The 20,768-nt window shown below is 36.7% G+C and overlaps 1 pseudogene; it reads right to left on the bottom strand.

Moving 5' to 3' along the window:
• The window catches only part of LOC127415497 (bridging integrator 3-like), a 111,368-nt pseudogene that overhangs the window by 42,002 nt on the left and 48,598 nt on the right, over nt 1-20,768 (bottom strand).

Raw genomic sequence — 20,768 nt, 5'->3', positions numbered from 1 at the left:
ATAGGGTTGAGTGATGTAGTTTAGATTAAGAAAAGGAGGGGTCCAAGCACTGATCCCTAAGGAACACCAGTGGTCAGCTGGTGTGACTTGGACACCTCTCCTCTACAGGTGAGGAGAATCTGGTGGTTCACTGTGTCGAAAGCAGCAGACAAGTCGAGGAGGATAAGGACAGATGATTTGAAGTTTGCTCTTGTCAGTCGCAGGGTTTCCACTACTGACAAGAGGGCAGTCTCTGTTGAGTGTCATTTTTTAAAGCCTTTTTTAAGCCAAGTTGTCATGTTGTTTCTGAGTTCCGGTACCTAATATAAGTGCCACACAGATAAGCGCCTTCTCCTATCAGACATTTTTGCATCTGCTTCAGAGTGTTTACCTCCCCCTGTGGTGAGACCAGAAACGCATTGTGTCAGCAGCTTAGGTGACACAGGTTCGGATCCCACGTTGAAACCAGGAAGTTATCACGTTCACATAATCAGTGACTAGCGTGATTCAGAGGTTGGATTTTTCCTTCTAACCTTTCATTTTTACTCCACTGATGGTTAGGTTTAGGTTTGGGGTTGGGGAGTATAGTTTATAAAATACGTATTCCTCTTCACTGTATTACAGCATGTACAGCTGAAAACGACTCGCTTTACAACTCGCTTTTGGCGCCCCTTTGTGTACATTTCACCCAAAATATTTAGCTCACACATACCCATAGGCCCAACAACACCTAACGCTTTGGCCACTGGGGGCAGTGATTTGCATTTTGGTAAGTATAGACTGATTTCAGCTAAAGAAAAGTCAAACTACTGTTTCCGATTTCACTGTGAGATAAGTCTGCTTTATTCCTATAAGTGTGAACCTCATGAAAACGTGCCCAGGTTATGTTTCATCCCTATCAAAATATTTTTTTTAATTATATTTCCCATAATTGTGATAACATTTTCTTGAATTAAGCACATTTCCCTCACAAATTCTCATTACCGTAATGCTTTCAGACTTACTTTGAGTATTCTAAAATGTTAATTGTCCTAAGAATAGTTTTCATTTTCTGTATGCAAAATAAAATGTAATTTATTTCTTTGAATTTTGGGGTACAAAAAAAAAATAAAAAAAAATCACAGACATGCTCTTGACAGGTTTTGTGAGATTTACGAACCCAGCAGTATCACGACAAGTCATAATTTGCACAAGATGGTGAAATCATAAGAAATCATTTCAGTCAAACCATGATTTTAATATGAAAATTACTAGTGTACCACAGAAGAAAGAAAACACTGGTGTTTTGAACGAGCGCTCTTCCGAATTTTAACCCTAAACTCCAAACCTAAACTTAACCATGAAGTGTAACCCCTTGCCCAAACCCTAAACCTATAGGAGAATAACTTCTGTGTATCATTGAAGAAAGTAAACATAAGAGTTTGGGATGAGATGAGGGAAACTTGTTACAGGTTATTGACATACTTTAGTCATTTGTGTTGCATAAATAAATATGGAATGAGTCACGTTTACTTGCTTAAAATTAAGTGTTGGATAGGAGGCTAACAAAAATTTTGCTTAATTGTATTAATTTGAAAATGTGTTTATTGATTGGTTGGTTTCTATATGAATAAAAGTAGTACCTTTTCAGATGAGCCAAGTTGTACGATATCTCAAACAAATTATTACGAGCTGTCATGAGAATGTGTTGGATTCACCCAGATATGGATGAGATCCCTCTTTCAATATAAGTCTATGGATTTCTGCCAAACAAAAAATGCATGATTTGAGGCATCATTCATGTCCATAGCACAAACAGTGCAGGACAACTTACGTGCCAAAGTGTAATACTTAGGGTCATGAGTTTCTTCAAATCCCTAAGTACAACAAATAGAAATGTTAATGCCTGGCTTAGCAAGCACCACTAACTAAGGTATCTCGCCATGAAGCATATAAAAAAACAAAAACATTCCATCTTGTCTTCGCCAACAAAGACTTGAATCAACAGAGTGAAAATAACCTCCCCCTAATGCATATCGCCCAGCAGATATAATGGAGTGTTACCCACTCATTTCAAAACTGTTGCTAACTTCTGTTCACGCAGACAAAACACGCACATATGCACTCACCTGGTTTAAAAATGAGTTATCACATTAACAGATTCGACAGCTGTCTGAAGCCATTAAAGTTCCACCAGCCTTTCAGACAGATCACATTATAAATACTTTCATCCCGTGAACACTGGGAGAACAATGAGAAAGAAAAGAGAAACGCTGAGCTATTCATGCACTAATGGAATCTTGTATTTCATTGTATCTTGGCTTATGTTTGTTTAAATGCGTTTCGGCTCAGCAGAAAACAAAGGCAACGTGTATTAAGGATGCCACTGGAGTCAAGACATAAGGATTGCTAAAAGAATGTAGTTTTGTTAAAAGCCGAGTAGGAGATCTGTGTACTTATATGTGTGAATCTCACTTAGAAATTAATTTTGCATTAAGAACATGAAGCCTATTTGTAGGACCATTAGCATTTTTTGCATTATGACAATATTTTCATGACAATTAGGCACATTTTCCTCCCAAATCTTTAAGCATCTGGCTAATGTGACCAGTAATTTCATTATAGGCATATTCATACACAGCAATTAACACCCTCAATAAAATGAACTAATTCATGTTGAAATATTGGCCATTTATCCTAAAAATAAGCTTTTTTTCTTTATGCAACACATTCATTCTTATTTACTTTTTTTAATTTTGGGGTGAAATACGATGAAGATATTTCTTGACAACTTTCATAATATTCACCCTTATATTCTAGGTTTGAATGAATCAGTGCTGTTAAAACATCCACTGTAGTTTATGCAAACATTTGTACAGTTACGGAAGAGAAGTGGTCAACCATTAGTTTGAGAATATGTGTTATGTCCAAGTGGTGCTCTGCTGTTTAAAGTCTCTCCTATACTCGCAGTGTTAGTGTGTATGTGTTTCTGGGCTGGAGGCCATGGTAAGAGCCTACACACACGTCCGCCACACACCCACCAGCCAGCGGAAATGAGAACCATTCCATCCTGCCACCAAAGACACACACACACACACGGTTGAATGTTCACTTTACAACACACACCCCACCAGAACATACTTTCTATATATCTTCCTCAGTCTTGCGGTCTCTCTTCTCAATCACACACACAAATACACAAACACACAAACACACACACACACACACACACACAGATGTACGGTTTTACTAGAGTGGCTTGAGAGCAAAACCTTGTGGTGAAGCTTAAAGTAATAAAACAACAAAAAAATATATTTCTTTTATCATCCTTTAAGAAAAATGTTGAAAAATACATCTCCACGTACATGTAGGGTTTACTTGATTACTAGTGTTGGGAGTAATCTGATTACAAAGTAATCATTAACTGTAATCCAGTTACTTTGTCAAAATGTAGTGAAGATTTTAAATTCTTGTAATCAGATTACAGTTACTGATTTTCAATTAATTTAATTACTTTTACGTACATTATAGGATAACACATATTTCTAAAATAATATTATCTATGAAAAATACATTTAACCTCTTCAACTCTGGGGAATTTTTGGACTGCCGCCTGCAATTTTTCACACTCACATTTAAAAGCTCACCATTTACACATACTGTGGACTAAATACTAAACATGGCTTGAAATCCTTAGCCGCTTGCCTCTCAGATATTAAACCATGGATGTCCTTACATTTTTTTAATCTAAATGAGAGCATAACAGAGGTTGTTGTGTCTTTTGCGATCTGACATATTACGTTAAACCCTCTGTGAAAAATATAGGTGTTGTATTTGACTCTGCACTGAAACTGGACAAACAGATAAATGTAGAAGTCAGATCAAGCTTTTTTCAATTGAGACTTTCAGCCAAGGTTAAGAGTTTTCTATCATTGGTTGAGTTAGAGAACGTTATACATGCTTTTGTTTAATCTCGACTTGACTACTGCAATTCACTTTATATAGGAATAGGCCAATCTTACACTGATCGTTCACAAACAGTCCAAAACGCAGCTGCTAGACTTTTGACTAGTGCTCGTAATTATGAACACATTACCCGTCTTAATCTCTCTGCATTGGTTGCCAGTCCGTTATATAAAACATTTTAAAATGTTACTATTTGTTTTTAAGGCTTTAAATGTATTTGCACCTCCTTACCTTTCTGACCTTCTGTGTATAAATACACCTGTTAGATGTCTAAGGTCATCTGAGCAGAGACTATTGCTGGTTCCTAGGTCTAGACTGAAGTCGAGGGGTGACATGTGCTTTTGCTATAGCCGGCCCTAAGTTATGGAACAGTCTACCTATGTTCCTCAGAACAGTTTCGACAGAAGCAGAATTTAAATCAAAGCTAAAAACCTACCTTTTTGATCAGGCATATAATCAATCTTAGAGTCTGTCTTGGGCAGTGTGAGCTTAAATATGTGCTTGTGATATCCTTATCTTGCACTGTGGTATTACAGCATAGTTTTGACGTGTGTGGTGTATTTTGTGATGTCTTTTTATTGTGGTTGTACAGCACAGTGGTTCAACTTTGTTGTTTTTATTGTGCTATATAAATAAATTGAATTAATAATATAAAAAAACAAACATGTAATTCTGCTTCTGTTCACCCTGTCTCCCTCCAAATAGTCTTATTTTATTCCACTAGATGGTAGCAAGTACTAGAAAAGTTCCCTCACAAAATGCCGGTTTGACATGTAGGTGGCGCTCTAATGCATTTTAACCTTCTCACACATTGTCCTAACCAGACGCGATGCGATTCCAGTCTGTCTGTCCACACCAGGCATGATGCAACACTGCGATATTAATACACTTAAATGAGGATAATTGACAATAAAATGTAGAAAACAGAGCAATTACAGATGGAACAGTCTGTTTATTGAACGCAACTCATTTTCTCACATAAGCTCCATTACGCTTTTTACGGCAAGCCCTGAGGGGTTAAATACACAATCACACACATACACCGGGCAAAGTTACATTATGAATTGCATCCTTATTCAGTCTCTTACGATTATGTTCACGCAGTACTCCTGTTGATATTTTACCGATATCCACATGACAGAACAGCAGAGAGAAAGTTGGAATGAGCCGTGATGTCTCCCCACTGCCATTCTGAACAGGTTTGTGTGTGTGAGGCAGAGCCCCAGCTGAAGAGATTGAGACCTCAAACACGACATTCGGTAGGTGTGTGACACTCTCGGACACAATCAAGTTGTTGTGAACTGGCTAGTGAGACGCTGGCTTTAATATACTGTAGTAAGAATAATTTTAGGCCCATTTGATGACTGAGATGCCTGGCGTGACGTCGCAGAAATAGAAACCATTCCAAAAATAGAAAGCCCTGTCGCCATCGCTCGTCGTGTGTCACAGCTGGTTAGGACAAAAACTCTGATTAGCATGGAAAAGATACCTTTTATTGCGCATCTCGTTGTCGCGTCGCATCTGGTTAAGACACGGTGTCAGATGTGCTCGTCCATAGACATTCAGTCTAATTTTCAGTTCATGCACCACCCTTGTCATGTCTTCGAATATCTCTACATCTGAGTGGACTAGAAGCTCACACTAGGTGTAATTAGAAAGCTGAGATCCTCCCCTTTGCGATGAACATTTTATCATCAATAGTCGAAAACATATTATCGATGATTTGTTTTTTCTGCTGAACTGCATATTTTGTTCTGGACATCAAATATATACCATTGGATTTAGCTATGTGGGGCTTACAGCAGCAGTGATCAGCACATAAGAGACGTTTGTATTTGATGTCTTAGAAATATAATTATATTTCACTTTGTGATGTGTGGCGACTTTTGAAAATCTTTTAAAGAGTGGTATTAAGGCAACAAAATACAAGTTATGTACATTCCTGAGAATGAGAGCTTTCATTTGATATATGATTTATCTATTTAAGTGCTATTTGAAAGACTTTTATATTCATATTAGTATTTCTACCACATCTCTAGGTGGCGCTGACGTGAATGTTTTCAGGCCTTATTTTGTTATTTTATGTAACATAAATGCAGAAGTGTTTCTAAGCTTTCAAACAATACCCCATATGCCTGACTTCGGAGACTTGAACATTTTAAGCGTAAACTTTTTCACGACATAGCACACCCTTTTGGACCCACTGGTGGGTCCGCAGAGTTGAAGGGGTTAAAACATGAATTACTAACTAGTCACTGTAAGGGAGAAATGTGTGGTGCTGAGTGTATGACTTGTGTGCAACAATGAACAAGTAAGAAATACTGACATTATTGTGAATTTGTGTTATACAGAGTGAATTGAAAGAAAAGTATTTAGAAATGCAATTAATTTTTCAATGAAGTAATCAGTAATATAGTAATTTGTACTTTTTTGAGTAACTTGCCCAACACTGTATATTACTATATACAACATGTTTTTTAGAAGGTATTTTCTATACCCTACCTGTCACAGTAACCTGTTGATAGCAGTAGATTTATAGTAAAACAGGATTTGGCCGATTTATGAGCATTTAATAGTGAGGACCACTTCAAATAATTGGTTTTCACTAGTAAGGACATTTTCAAGCACATTTGACATATCATGGACTTCTTTTTTTAGAAATAAAGCTAATTATGATGACTACAAACTGACAAAATAATTCAAATTCTAATCCTGCTCTTAAAAGAAATTGTTTCTCCAATTGAGGATGTCCCCAAAAGGGAGGTTTTGTCAGATTTAGTTCAAGCTGGGGACAAAGTATAGCTAAGTTAACACACACACACACACACACACGCATTTGTAAGGAGTGTCTTTGCACCCACTTCTTTTCCCGGTCGCTCGTTAAGGCCTGCTTCCTGTTCCGGCTCCTCCTACGAGAGGATAGAGGGATGGAATAGCACTCATGGGGGCGAGGGAGGAGTGGAGGGGCAGACAGCCAAATAAACTTTCCTCCAGATGCACTCTTTCATTCCCTCACCCGCTCCAAAACACAGAGGAAAGACCTGTAGCCGTCAGATTGTTTCTCATATAAAAAGCTTGCCGCTTTTAATGTGTGCAGCTGAGAGGAAGTCTGGCGAATTACATGAGAGTCGTTAACACACCTTCTCGCTATTAATTAACTGCAACAGTCTGGCTGTAGTTTTTTATGCTATAAAAATATCAGTCAGCTCTGTTAAACTGAAATAGAAAAGCACATATTTGTTCCACCGAGTGCACGCTAATTGATTCCAGGTGTTTAGAGACAATAACATAATTCTAGCCTACATTCACTACTAACTTTTAATGTCTTGTCAATGCAAACATGATTCAAATTGCATAATCAATTCCATTCAAGGTCAAATTAACAATATCCAATGGAAGATGATGTCTGTTGGAAAGTATCTGATGCTCTGACAAACCAATGAAAAAAAAGAGGAAAAAAAGAGTGATCTGCCTACTGCCCCCATAGTAGGGGTGTAACGATCCATCGATCAGGATCGATGAATCGATCAAATAAACATTGTCATCGATTCAACGAGTTAAATATCGATGTATATTTTTTTAAAATAAACATTTGCGTCAACTGTATGCCTTTCCGTCAGGCGATGCAGCAACCTTATGATATTCATCTCGCTTTATAAGCACTAAATACGTTTCTCATGTTGGACACGGATGTGCGGGGAGAGACTGAAGCTCTATCCGCAATTAAATCAGGCTTCCTTCAATATTGTGGTGCATGCGACTTATTAAATTCTACAAGAGAATTTTCTATTTTAAAGCACTTTGAAGCAATTCAACCATGTCATTCTGAACAGAACTTAGGAAGTCAATTGAAAATCAATTACAAGACTTTTCACATCTTCACACATCAACACCCTTACTAACATTTTTCACAGTAAACTGTAACAGAATTTTTCAATACAACTGTGGAAGTTGTAGCCAAAATAAAAATACAGGGATAGCACATTCTCTCCTGTAGTGAATATGTAAGTATTTTGGAACAAAAGACTTGCAGTGGCGTAACTTGGATCTTACGGGCTCGAGTGCAAAGAACCTGTTGGGCCCACTCCTTGGGGAGCCTGGGTCATTTATCGTCAACTGTCGGGCCCACAGTCATTTTTAAGGTCCCTTTTGGTCGACTGTTGCGGCCCCCCCTCACCCAAGGCCCTAGGGCGGTTGCCCTCCCTGTAGTTACGCCACTTGAAGACTTGCTTGATTGTTGTAGAGATGACAAATTGTCACTGTTGTGTTTACCTCATTCCACAAGGCATCCACGTTTAACTCATTGAGTTATGTGACCATAATTTTCTATATTATTTATTTTTATGTATTATTTTTTCAACAACTGAAGTACATTATTTTGCTGTGGATGTCCCAATGTGAATACTGGATTCACACTTTTCAGAGAGCTCAATAAAATATTCAAATTTCAATTTGGTTACATATGTGAGATAATTAATTTTATTGATTGTGCAAAATAGGCACATCATATTGTAATATCGATCGCGGGTCCTTGAATCGAAATCGCATCACATCACAGCAGACTTTGAGGTGTCGCAAACATTGGATTGCTGGTTAAGAGCATCAATATAAGATTGAATTGTGATGAAACACCCCTACTACATAGGAATCTGCCTTCAAAGGCAGCATCCTAACTGAAATGGAACCTAATGAAATGGCAGCACCATGGGAAACCTTACTCACAGTTGATTCTAATTGAGTTTGTCATTATCATGTTGCTAAGGTAAATAATTTGGGCTGTTTAGTAACAAAGTATGCTTTAAAAAATAAAATAAATAATAATCATTTAATCCAGCCCATACGTTAATGATAAGCTTCTGTCCAATGATATGGACATAAAAACAAACAATATTTTGTAATAATTTACTAACTATAGTAAAGTCTTTTTTTGTAATGTCTAATCAATATAGAAAATATTGACTTACGCAGTTATTTGAGATCATTTTGATTAATTCAGCAGCAATCAACTGACAGTCCTCCTGCATTCAAATGCATAGCACAAACACAAATATTGGGTAAAATAGTGCATTTTAACATGATTATTTTTACTGTTTATTGTTTTAATTATAAATGATTTTTTACTGATACTTTTCAGTATTGAATGAAATATATTTATAATTGACATTTCTCTCAACTCATTTGCCATTTTGGATCTGAGCTTGGCACAATATATACCAAGATTGCTTTTGGCACATGCAATACCACTTTAGAATTTGGCCTAAATAAGGTATCCTAGAAGGCAGCATAATGATTTAGCTTGCTTTTTTGGAAAGGCCTTCGTGTCGGGAGCACATATATGACACCTTAAAATCCTGTCTAGGTAGGCAGCTTACTAGGTTTTTTGAATAGATCTAATGACTGCTTCACTCTCCATGGGGCCAGGATGACAAACAAAAATTGTCGATTGAAAGCATAATTAGATGTACTGCACTCACTTTTCAAAGGGTCGATTACAGTCTTCTGTATCTGACTGACCTGCAGAAAGAAAAAAAAGAAAAAAGAAACACATCAAACATAAGCAGAAGAAAAAAATCACTTATACTGTAGTGACAAGGGTAAATTCGATTGTATATGAAATAAAAAAACAGCATATAACTTGCTACCATATGAAAATAAATGCGCTTAACATTTACAGTTATTACACATAAAACCCAAAGCAATAACATGTTCCAGCAAAGGTGTAAAGTAAAACATTACTATTCAAATGAATTGTTTGAATGAAACCCACGCCACTGACTGTGGTTAAATGACAACCATGAAAACAAATGGCATGGATCATTAAGTCGAACACAACAAAACAATAAAAATAAATAAATAACAATGACTGAAAAACTTTCGGGTAAAGCTAATTGGCAACAGGATACAACATAACCCCCACGTTAAGAACATCAACAGCTGTTGCCCCTCCCTTTCAATACGAAGTGCATTCTGTTCAAATGAGAAGTATGGAGAAACATTTTGTGACATTGTTCCTTTATTGTGCTCCTGGCCTGAGGAAAGCAAGAAAGACGTGAATATTAATACAAAAGGCTGGAATCGTCAAGGGACGATACATGAAAGCACAGCCCCGGCTGGGGTTGAAAACGCTGGAGAGGGTGGGCCGCCGTACAAGATGAAAGTTCTTTACAAACAAACATTTTTAACAATAACAGTTTATATTCCCTTCGTTCCTCTGTGTGGTGTCAGGGCTGGAGAGGAGGAGGAGGAAGAGAGGATGGAAGGGGGGTGTTTGAGGTAAATGGGTGTAAATGAACGTCGCATCGCCGCCTCGAGTCCCAAACCCACAAAGTCTTAAAAGTTGCCACACAATTAAAATCTTAAACTTGCAAAACATCATTTACACTGCAGATCTGGGATGTCAATAGGATGTGGTTGGCTGACAGAATGCTAACTTAACCTGGCAAACAATGCAAGTAATGAGCAAACAGAGAGTGTTAAAACCACAACGCGAAGAGGGAAGCCGACACAAGCTGACAGGCCCATCAGAGGATTGTAACTTATGGAGGTAATCAACAACTCACTCGCTATTGATAGCAGAGTCAGTCACCGAGAGCAAACAAAACTCGACCCGAGAACAGAACGATTTATTAAAGATGAGCTAGCTATCTTTCAAATTATGTCTTTAATATACGAAGTCTAAAATAGTAGTAACAACAACAATGAAATTAAAAAACAAGAAACCAAAATTAAGAATGATGAGTGTCAGCTAGCTAGTTTGGCTGTCAAAATATCTCTGTATCAGAAAACTATTTAGTTGGGGAAAGTAAACATGAAATAAAAACTGATGCTATTTGCTCTAATATAACTTTTCTTACTGTGCAGGTTTCAGTGCAAAAGAAATATTCCAAAGAAATATATTTATATATATATATATATATATATATATATATATATATATATATATATATATATATATATATTGTCTAGGCTATATAATCTTTCATCAAAATGCAATAACTTTCTCTGCCTCTGAAACGACTTTCCTTTTTGGCTGATGTCAACAAGGCCACTTATTTTTCAACCCCTCCTATCCAACCACCTGGCTCCATTCAGTTACATAACACCCACTTTTCACGATCCAATCAATTCCTTATGGATAAGATCAATTTCAATACTATATTTTCTAGAAGAGTAAAATGGATTACAAACATGCTGACTTCAAAAAGTCAATGTCAGTGGCGTCTCAGGCTCATTATTTCTGGTGGGGCGCAAACAATCACTTAACCCAACATGTCAGGTCTTGCAATAACCGGAAATTCTCCATAACATTATTTACAGATTTTTAAATCATTGATGGATAATTCCAAATGCTGTCAGTCATTTTGACAGATAAAAAACAAACAAGAAAATCATTTTAACTGGGTGACTCAGTTTTGACTTCACTCTGCCCTGTTTATTCCCTGATATTAAGATGTGTATTAAGAGCAGCCATCACCATTTACACCTGGTAATATGTGTCTATTTTGAACAATTCTGTTTGGATATCAATGAAAGGGTCTTTGATTCCATGACTGCATACATCAGTCATTACGTCGGTGTGTAAATGCATGATAATAAAGTGCAAAAAAAGTATAATAAATAAAAAAAGAAAGCCCGAAAAAAGCGGTGCATCATTTCTGCCAATTACAAGCTCTGGCATTACGTTAAGAGCAGAATTCTCTCTTTTTTTTTTCTTTTTTTTACTGGAGTAAATGTATTAACTGAGCTTCAGATATGTGTGTGCTTTTCATCTGTGACACTTTATGTTGATATCAAGCAAACGTAAAATTTCTGTGAACTTGTGCATGTACATATGCCCTTTACGCTGCAGAGTTTAAAAAAACGTGTTTTAGCATATCGGTTGATTGACAGGTAGAACTTTCACCTTCATCCTTGGTTTCATATTTCAAAAAAATATAATATAAGCCTATCTATCCACTGTAATGTATATGCCATAATAATTGATGCTACACCCCTAAATGTAGCCCTAGTACTTATAAAATGAAAACAAGTATACAATTTGCCTTTTATAATGGACATAAAACAAATTTATTTTAAGAAATAATTTATATTCCATATCTTAAACTTACAATTATGCCGGTCATTTTGCACAACAGCGCCACATCTGGTGGGGTGCATGTAGTGCATGTGATAGGCTTTCACATTTAAGGACACGGCGTATACACAATGCAAGTCACACATTCTCGGGTTCACTTGTTCATTCGCTTTATTGTTTTTGCAGATGTAAATTGCTACATTTATGTTATGTATTACTTTTATGTTTAGCTGATTAATCTCAAATATATATTTTTTCATCATAATATGTCAACAGTATGTTTTAAGTTAAACTGTTTGATTATTATCATGATGCACCTTTTTCGTCTCGTCTTCATTGACAAAAAACAAAAACAAAACAAAAACACTTATTTATCAAACTGTTTCGTCAGTTATTTCAACAAAGAGATTAACACTGGTCCAGATGGTAAAAAAAAACACAAAAAAGAAAGAAAAATGGCCCTAATACAGAACCTTGGGGAACACCAAATAATGTAGGGTAGGAAAAAAGTACATTCAAATATAAGACTTATATAAAGTAGGCCTGCAAAATAATGGTTAAAAAAATATACAATTATTTTTCTCAAAATTTAAAATCACGATTATTAATCACAATTATTCAGTTATTTAATATATATATATATATATATATATATATATATATATATATATATATATATATATATATATATATGATTCACAGGTTAATGTGCGGTGACAGGATGCAAGTAACTTTGCGACTCAGGGGTCTTTGGTTTTGTTACAAACTAAAAAGTAGGAAATTTTCAATCACAAAAAGAACATTTTAAGGGCATAGTATTAGTAGGAGAATTGGGACACAGCAGTAAACGTCTGCAGCTTTGTGTTTCAGAGCATGCTCCAAAGTAAAACAATGATTGTTCAGTGGCGAACTTCTGAAGAGAACGTAATGGGTCATTTGAGGTGAAAATGGACTTTGAAAGAACTTGTGATTTGGTCTGTCATCAGTAGACACAGCCTATAAAGAAAATTAAAAACAATTCGCAACTTAACCTGGCTGTAATTACTGCTTGCTAGCTCACTAAATCGCAGATGGTTATGCTTAATTAACCGTGAGAGGCAGAAACCCTAACGTAAAGTCATAAGTATAGATAAAACACTGCAACCATGTCCATTTTGTCTCAGTAAAGAGAGGTGATAGTAGATATGGCAAACAAGAGGTGACAGAAAGAGACAGAGATATGAGATGTACAGTGGAGAGATACAGTCAGCGGTGGGAATGAAGTGATGGGGAAGTATATTCCATATGATGAGAACACAGCCTGAGGGAGACACTCCAGCTCTAGTGTGTGAATCAGGGGCCAGAGATCAGCCACAAACACACACAATACATAGCACCCAAAAATACATTAAATGCATACAAACCCAGAAAAATCAATATTCCTCCCCACCACCATGGCTGCTAGTTATTAACCATTAAAAGCTTTACAGGCCTTAAAGCTTTACCTTTAGTTGTGCTTTAAACCACAACTTTTAAATACACAGCGTGGGCCTACACTGAAGCTACACTCATTATCATAACATTTTCCTGCCTATTTGTGTCTGTCCTTGGGAAATCCATAATTTCTTTGAAAGGAAGACGACTGTTTAGTTATTGTTATCTAACGCAAGCATGATCTGGTTGGCTACCATGACAAAACCACTCAATTTGAAGAACAGAGGGAGTTTGTTGCAGGTTCGGTGTCTGATTCATGGAAGTCTCATTAACCATTCAAGTATCCCAGGGTGGTAATTCACACCAGCACACTGCAAAACGCAGCACTGAAAAATCAGCTGTGCTAACATCTCTCATCACCCACGGATAATGCGCCATACGCCTGCCAAGTGCCCATAGAGTAGAGTATGAGAAAATGGTGCTCAGGCGAAGAGGAGAGAGCTGTAGAAAGCATTTGGCTTTGGTAAAGATGACAGAGGGGTCAGTTGAGAGCAAGGTTTTTTGCATCAGGCTTCAATCTGCTATTTCTGAAATCTGCCGAGCTGTGGATTGTATTACAACTAGAGGCACTGGTGGTATATTTTGCAATGGCAGGTTTGTGCGGAAGTTAATATACATGATATGTTTGACAGAGTAATCTGTTGATGGCTTTAAATTTCAGCTGACACTTTATGTAAAAATCAAACTGCTCCCATTAGGATAGTATGTCGCAATACTTGCACACTTTTTTGCTGCAAACTAAAAACAGTGATGCGGAGTACACTGGATGTGACAGTCGTATCACAGCGCATCGCGCCGACAGTTTACGTACACCCCATTTTGACGCACTGCACGAGCTTGCTGTTACAAATCACAGATGATTGTCAATGCACATAATCTTTTTAGAACGTTCACTACCACATGTCCAGTGTAGAAAGCCTCAAGTCGTTTTGGTGCAACATGAAGCAACATTGGTCACGTACGGTATAGACAGGATGTCATATAAAATGAATGACTTCTAGTCACTTTGATGCTTCAAAACGCTGTCAATGTGAATGACCAATAAGGACGGACAATGACAATGACTTCAATCAAGTGTTGATCACTTAACCCTCAACTCCAAGTTCTGGTTTTGACTGAGGTGACAACTAAATACAGATTGCATGTGGCCAAGAGTTTAGGATTAGCAGTGCAAAAGGTCTTTATACCCAAGTTCAAAGCCTCATCCACTTCTATTTTACAAATCAGCTAGAGTTTCTGGGGTGGAGGTTGTAGGCAGTAGATGAGAAGATAAACGCTTCTGTTCTGTGATCCAGTCAATGCTCTGTGAATCGCTTAAGGGCTCTTAACCACTTTTAAAAGACTGACTCCGATGTGGAGAAATAAAAAGTAGAAAAAAGGAAAAAGACAACAATAGTACCACTATTGTAACAGTTCCACTAGCAGGAATTACAAAAAGGACATCAATGCTGAGATGGGACTAATTTGAAGATGCTTGCACACTGAGGAGTGTAGAAGGGCGTGGGGTCTGCTGTGTGAAATATTACTCATAGCCAATCTGCTGGGGGGAAGACAGAACAGACTTCTGCTAAAGTCAGAGAAACAACCATTTTTCTTGGCCAAAAGTGGAAAATAAACATGGGTTAAAAGGTGTTGCAAGGCAAAACCGAAGTTGGTGCATGGCTTATTTCTGAGATGTACAAAACAGAGCTAAATTTATGCATAAACAATATTGGACTTCTTCATATCTTAGAGTCATTCATGATAGTGACTGATAGATTACACATACATAAAGAACAGAAGATACAGAAGATCCCTGAGCGGCAGCAGCACTAAAGCACAGACAGAGAAAAAACAAGACGCCCTGAAGATACTTTCAAAACACTAATATGACAATTACATTCAGCCATCATTTTAATCCAAAATAATAAGTGCACATTAACAATCTAAACTCTGGTGCATTTCTGGACTGTTGTCTACAATTTTTCACACTCAAATTTTGAAATTTCATTCCACTAGATGACAGCAAGTACTAGGAAAAATAATTTTTCCTCTTTCACCTTCCATCACAATATGCACATCTATAATGTAGGTGGCGCTCTAACGCATCTCAGCCCTCATAGATGTTCTCGTCCATAGACATTCAGTCAAATTTTCAGTTAATGTCAATATCTCGGCCTCTGAGTAGACTAAAAGCTCAATATATCCTCTTTGAGATGATATATAGCAATTTATCACCAATAGTCGATAACATATTTTCAGATGATCTGCTTAGCATGCTTGTCCGGACTGCATATTTTGTTCTGGACATCTTAGATATAACATTGGATGATTCACCCAAGCAAACTCAACAGACAAGTTTAAAATGGCTAATTTTGTAGAAAACTGTCAAAGGTAAGAGCATTTATAAAATTTGTGGCTACTTGGTGCTTACAGCAGCCATGATCAGTGCAAAAAAGAGACATCTGTATTTGTTGTCTGACAGAAATCATATTTCACTTTGTGATTCTTTAGAAAATCTTTTGAACTGTGGTGTAAGGGCAACAAAATAAACTGTATAGTCACATTACTGAGAATGAGAGGTTTCATTTGAAATATGACTTGTCCATTTAAGTGCTATGTGAAATACTTTTATATTCATATTAATATTTCTACCACATTACCTCTAGGTGGCGCTTATATGCGACGCGGGTGTTTTCAGCTCTTATTTTGTTATTTTAAGTAACATAAATGCAAAAGTGATGGTGTTTTATGAAAAGTCCAGATTATAAACTTTCAAATTATACCACATATGCCGGATTTACAGTAAGTATCCAGGGACTTTAACATTTTACGTGTAAACTTATTTAGCGACATAGCGCCCCCCTTTGGACCCCCTGTAGGGTACATAGGGTTTGATTTGAAGTAGAAAGGAGGGGGCGAAGAGAGAGAAAATACTTAAACACACAAAACATGGGGTCGATCTGGATGGGTAACTGAAAGGTTGTAGGTTCAAACCTCACAAAGGGCCACTGAGTCCTTGAGTACCAGTATAGAAAAGTAGGCCATTAAGGAATCTGCACCTGCAAAATTTCACAGAAAGCTCAACAGAGTTCTAAAGGCTGTCATTCACAAAGTTCTGGTCTACGCATGTTCTGGTCCTTGCATGTTTAACCGTCCTATTGAGTTCAAAATCTGAATATACTTTTCGTATTCGCAGGTCAGTTTTGACCTGGTGGTGTTTTAAGTTTATAAACATTCATAATCCTATAGTTTTCATCAACCATATTGTAGCTCATTGTTAACTTCTTAGCTGTTCATACATGTAAAAAGATTAATATTTTTGGCATGTTAACTGAAAATATTAATATTATTATGCATGATGTCAGTTTTTTTTAAATTAAAAAATTTAGAAATTATTTAACTTTTCAAAATATACATTAACTACAGCTAAACCAGTGTGATACATGTAAAGATATATTTTTTATCAAGGTTTATATGAAATTTAATTTGAACATAACATTGCATCAAATTTATATAAACATTTAAGATGAGAATTTCTTTTTTTTTTTCTCTCCCATTTTCTCCCCACTTTGGAATGACCAATTCCCAATGCGCTCTAAGTCCTCGTTGTGGCGTAGTGACTCATCTCAATCTGGGTGGCGGAGGACGAATCTCAGTTGCCTCTGCGTCTGAAACGTCAATCCACGCATCTTATCACGTGGCTTGTTAAGCGCGTTACAGCGGAGACATACCGCATGTGGAGGCTTCACGCTATTCTCCGTGGCATCCACGCACAACTCACCACTCACCCCACCGAGAACGAGAACCACATTATAGTGACCACAAGGAGGTTACCCCATGTGACTCTGCCCTCCCTCGTAACCGGGCCAATTTGGTTGCTTAAGAGACCTGGCTGGAGTCACTAAGGTGAGAATTTCTTGTAATTAACTTCCACATTAATGAATTACTCATTACTGCTGAAAAACAACAGATTAGTCAACATCTACACAATCAAATAATTTTTTTCCAACCAAACAACATCAAAACAACTATACAACACAACTACACAACATCTGTACTTGTATACAATATTTTTTAGACAAAATGTATTCTGTTTATTGCATGAACTGCTATACTGCTATTGTGTGATTATGCTGCAAGCTGGTTCATTATCAGGTTAGTCTGTAGAGGGCAGCAGATAAAAATGTGGACTTTTCTTCCTTCAACCCTTATTCACATTATGTATGCTTGAATTTTTGCTCTTGCCACACAGTTTTTCCTTTGATAAAGTTTATTGTGTGTATGTGCATGTTTGTAAACAAGATGCAGTCCCATTTTGAGACAAAAAAAGTGTGTGTGAGAGTATGGTAAAGAGGCTAAATGTAAATGTAATACATAAATATGCGAAAATATTGAAAATTGACCCGGGAACGCAAAAGATGTAACACTTTTATAAAAATGGTTGTATCTCTTAAATATTTTCTTCTAAAAATAAATTCTTCTAAATATATAAATAAATATGTTCATTTTGGTAGTCTTGAGAGTCACAAAATTTGGTTCCCGTAAGAAAAACTATGTGGTATTTAAAAATTATGATTGACATCTACTGGGTCAAAAATGACCAGAACACAATAGGAGGGTTACATATTAAACATTTGGCTACTTCAATAATACATTCACAATAAAAGTGTAGAACTCTCAGCTCTGTTTAACTCACTGTTTAAATCCTTTCTGCACAATTCTGAATGTTTTCTTCCACAATGAGCACCATAAAAAGTGAAAATAAGTGTGCAGACTCCATTTTGGACTTGAGATGAGTAAGCCAGATCTAGAAGCAGCAATATAAACTCAAAACATAACCATGTCATTTTTATCTTTATGCGAATGAGTATCATAAGCCTAATAAGAAATAGCTTTAAAAAGCCCAAATACTTCTGGTCTTCTATTAAAAGGGGTGGAGCGTGTTATACTTTAACCAAACAATAGTTTTAATTTTAAAAACAAAATAATTCCATTTCAATTTTAGCAGAGGAAATGAAATCTAATCTATTTATATGCATTGGGAAATATTCTTAATTATAAATAAAGGCAACTAAATATAAGCAAGTTTCTGAGATATTTCCTCACCTTCTCCTGATTGAACACATCCATTCAATGGCTGTATCCAGAGCGGTCATAGATTCAAGGAAGGCCTGATCCTGCTCACACAATGGATTACTCAACAAGTCCCCTGAGATCTTCACCGCTGCTTTAGACATTGCTGAAAAACAAACAAAAACGATAATCATTCATCCTAAAAACAAAAAATTGGCCACATCAGCAGAAAATCTCCAAATGGTCACCTCATTCCATCTCTGGGATGAGATAACACTTAAATTTACAATGGTGTCATTCCCAAACCAAATTACAAACAGAATAGTGTCAGTGGAAAAAGATCACGGCTTTACATTGCAAGTACTTAAAAGTGCTTAGTGATTTTGCAAACATTTGACACTGTGACACACTTGCTTATATATACATGAAACCAAGAATGAAAAATGACAAAACAGATGATGGAATAGTTACTGTTATTTAGAAACTTTCCCCATCTTTCTTGACTTTGCCTCAATTAGCTGAAGTAAATCAAGCCTCTTTTGTTTGGGGTGAGAGGTGTAGAGGGGTGGAAATTGTATCTGGCTTCCTGCCTGGTGTGTGTCTGATCTGGATTGACGCTGACATGCTCATCTGATCAGCATTCTGACTTTAAGCAGCTCTGGCAGGGAAGGCAACGAACTGTAATTGGCGATGGCACTATTGAGGCATCAGAACACAATCAGAGCTCTTTAGTGAATATTCATCATCTCCGTCAACTCTAACAATCTCTTCCATTCTGCACGGAACAGACTTATGAGGCAGCATTAAACATCTTTGTTCTTTTGCAGGTGTTGTGTCATGGATTTGAGAGATTCATTTCTGACCTGCCGATACAGAAAACATCTCAATATACTTGCATGCTCAAGACTTTTGACCTTTTGTTAACTTTGCTGATTTTAGACAAAGGGCTTCTGTCAAATATGCAACATGCACATGTTTGACCGCTGATATACTTCCCTGCGGTGAGGACTGATGCAGCCAGTGCAGCTCAGCTGTGTAGTGCACATACTGTGTACCACATGTTACTTACCATGATACAGCAGACAAATCTGTTTCCACCATAGTAAGGACAAATGAGGTTCCTTTTGATTGTGGCCGCAGAATTCCATTAACAGACATCAATTACTATAAGTCCTATACTGGGGTCAGCAACTTATGGCACGCGTGCCAGCATTGGCAGATGGAGGGGTAATCACTGGTACGTGAGCAAGAGGAGTACGCTCAGATCAATTCAGAGCTGGCGGCACAGATCAATTCAGGCAGCGGTCTACTTTCGGTGAATTACGTGAGTAAAGGCGTCCGCTTCGTCACGGTCACACTACACAGTTTGACGTGTTTTATTTGTTGCTTTTTGCTTTCACAACAATACATGAGGTAATTCAACCCAACCCACTCCATTCTTAAACCACAATGACGGTTACTCTCAAAACTACATTAAAGGAATATTCTGGATTCAATACAAGTTAAGCTCATTCGACAGCATTTGTGACAACGTTGATTACCACAAAAATGAATTTCGTCTCGTCTCTCATTTTCTTAAAAAAAAAAAAAAAAAAAAAAAAAAAAAGAACAAATCGAGGTTCCAGTGAGGCACTTACAATTGAAGTGAATGTGGCCAATTTTTGAAGGGTTTAAAGTCAGAAATGTGAAGCTTATAATTTTATAAAAGCACTTACATTAATTCTTCTGTTAAAATTCATGTTTTATTTGAGCTGAAAAGTTTTTTAAATCATACATTTTACAGTCATTTTAAGGTTTTAGGGTTTGTTGACGTTGGCAACAAAGTTGTAAAATTGGCTATAACTTTACACAGAAAAGGTTAGTAAGCAATTTTTTCATACTAAAATCATGATAACACGCATAATGTTTAAGTCTCGTGGCTATATTTTTGAAACAGTGAGTATTTTAACGTTTACGGATTGGCGCCTATTCAATTCCATTGTAAGTGCCTCACTGGAACCCATTTTTTTGCTTTTTTTAAAGAAAACAAGGGACAAGCTGAAATTAATTTTTGTGGTAATCAATATTATGCCACAAATGCTGTCGACTCAGCTTAACCTGTATTGAATCCAGAATATTCCTTTAAACATAAGCAAAAAGACATTGTGGGGTTTAAAATTCTGAGTATGACTGAAAATATAAATTAAACCTGGAAGAAAAGTTTCAGGATTTTGAAAAAAAAAATTTGACAAAAAATTTATAA

The sequence above is a fragment of the Myxocyprinus asiaticus genome, chromosome 24, assembly GCF_019703515.2.
Source record: "Myxocyprinus asiaticus isolate MX2 ecotype Aquarium Trade chromosome 24, UBuf_Myxa_2, whole genome shotgun sequence".
NCBI lineage: Eukaryota > Metazoa > Chordata > Actinopteri > Cypriniformes > Catostomidae > Myxocyprinus > Myxocyprinus asiaticus.
The sequence above is the reverse complement of the archived record's forward strand: the minus strand, read 5'-3'. Positions and strand labels throughout refer to the sequence as shown.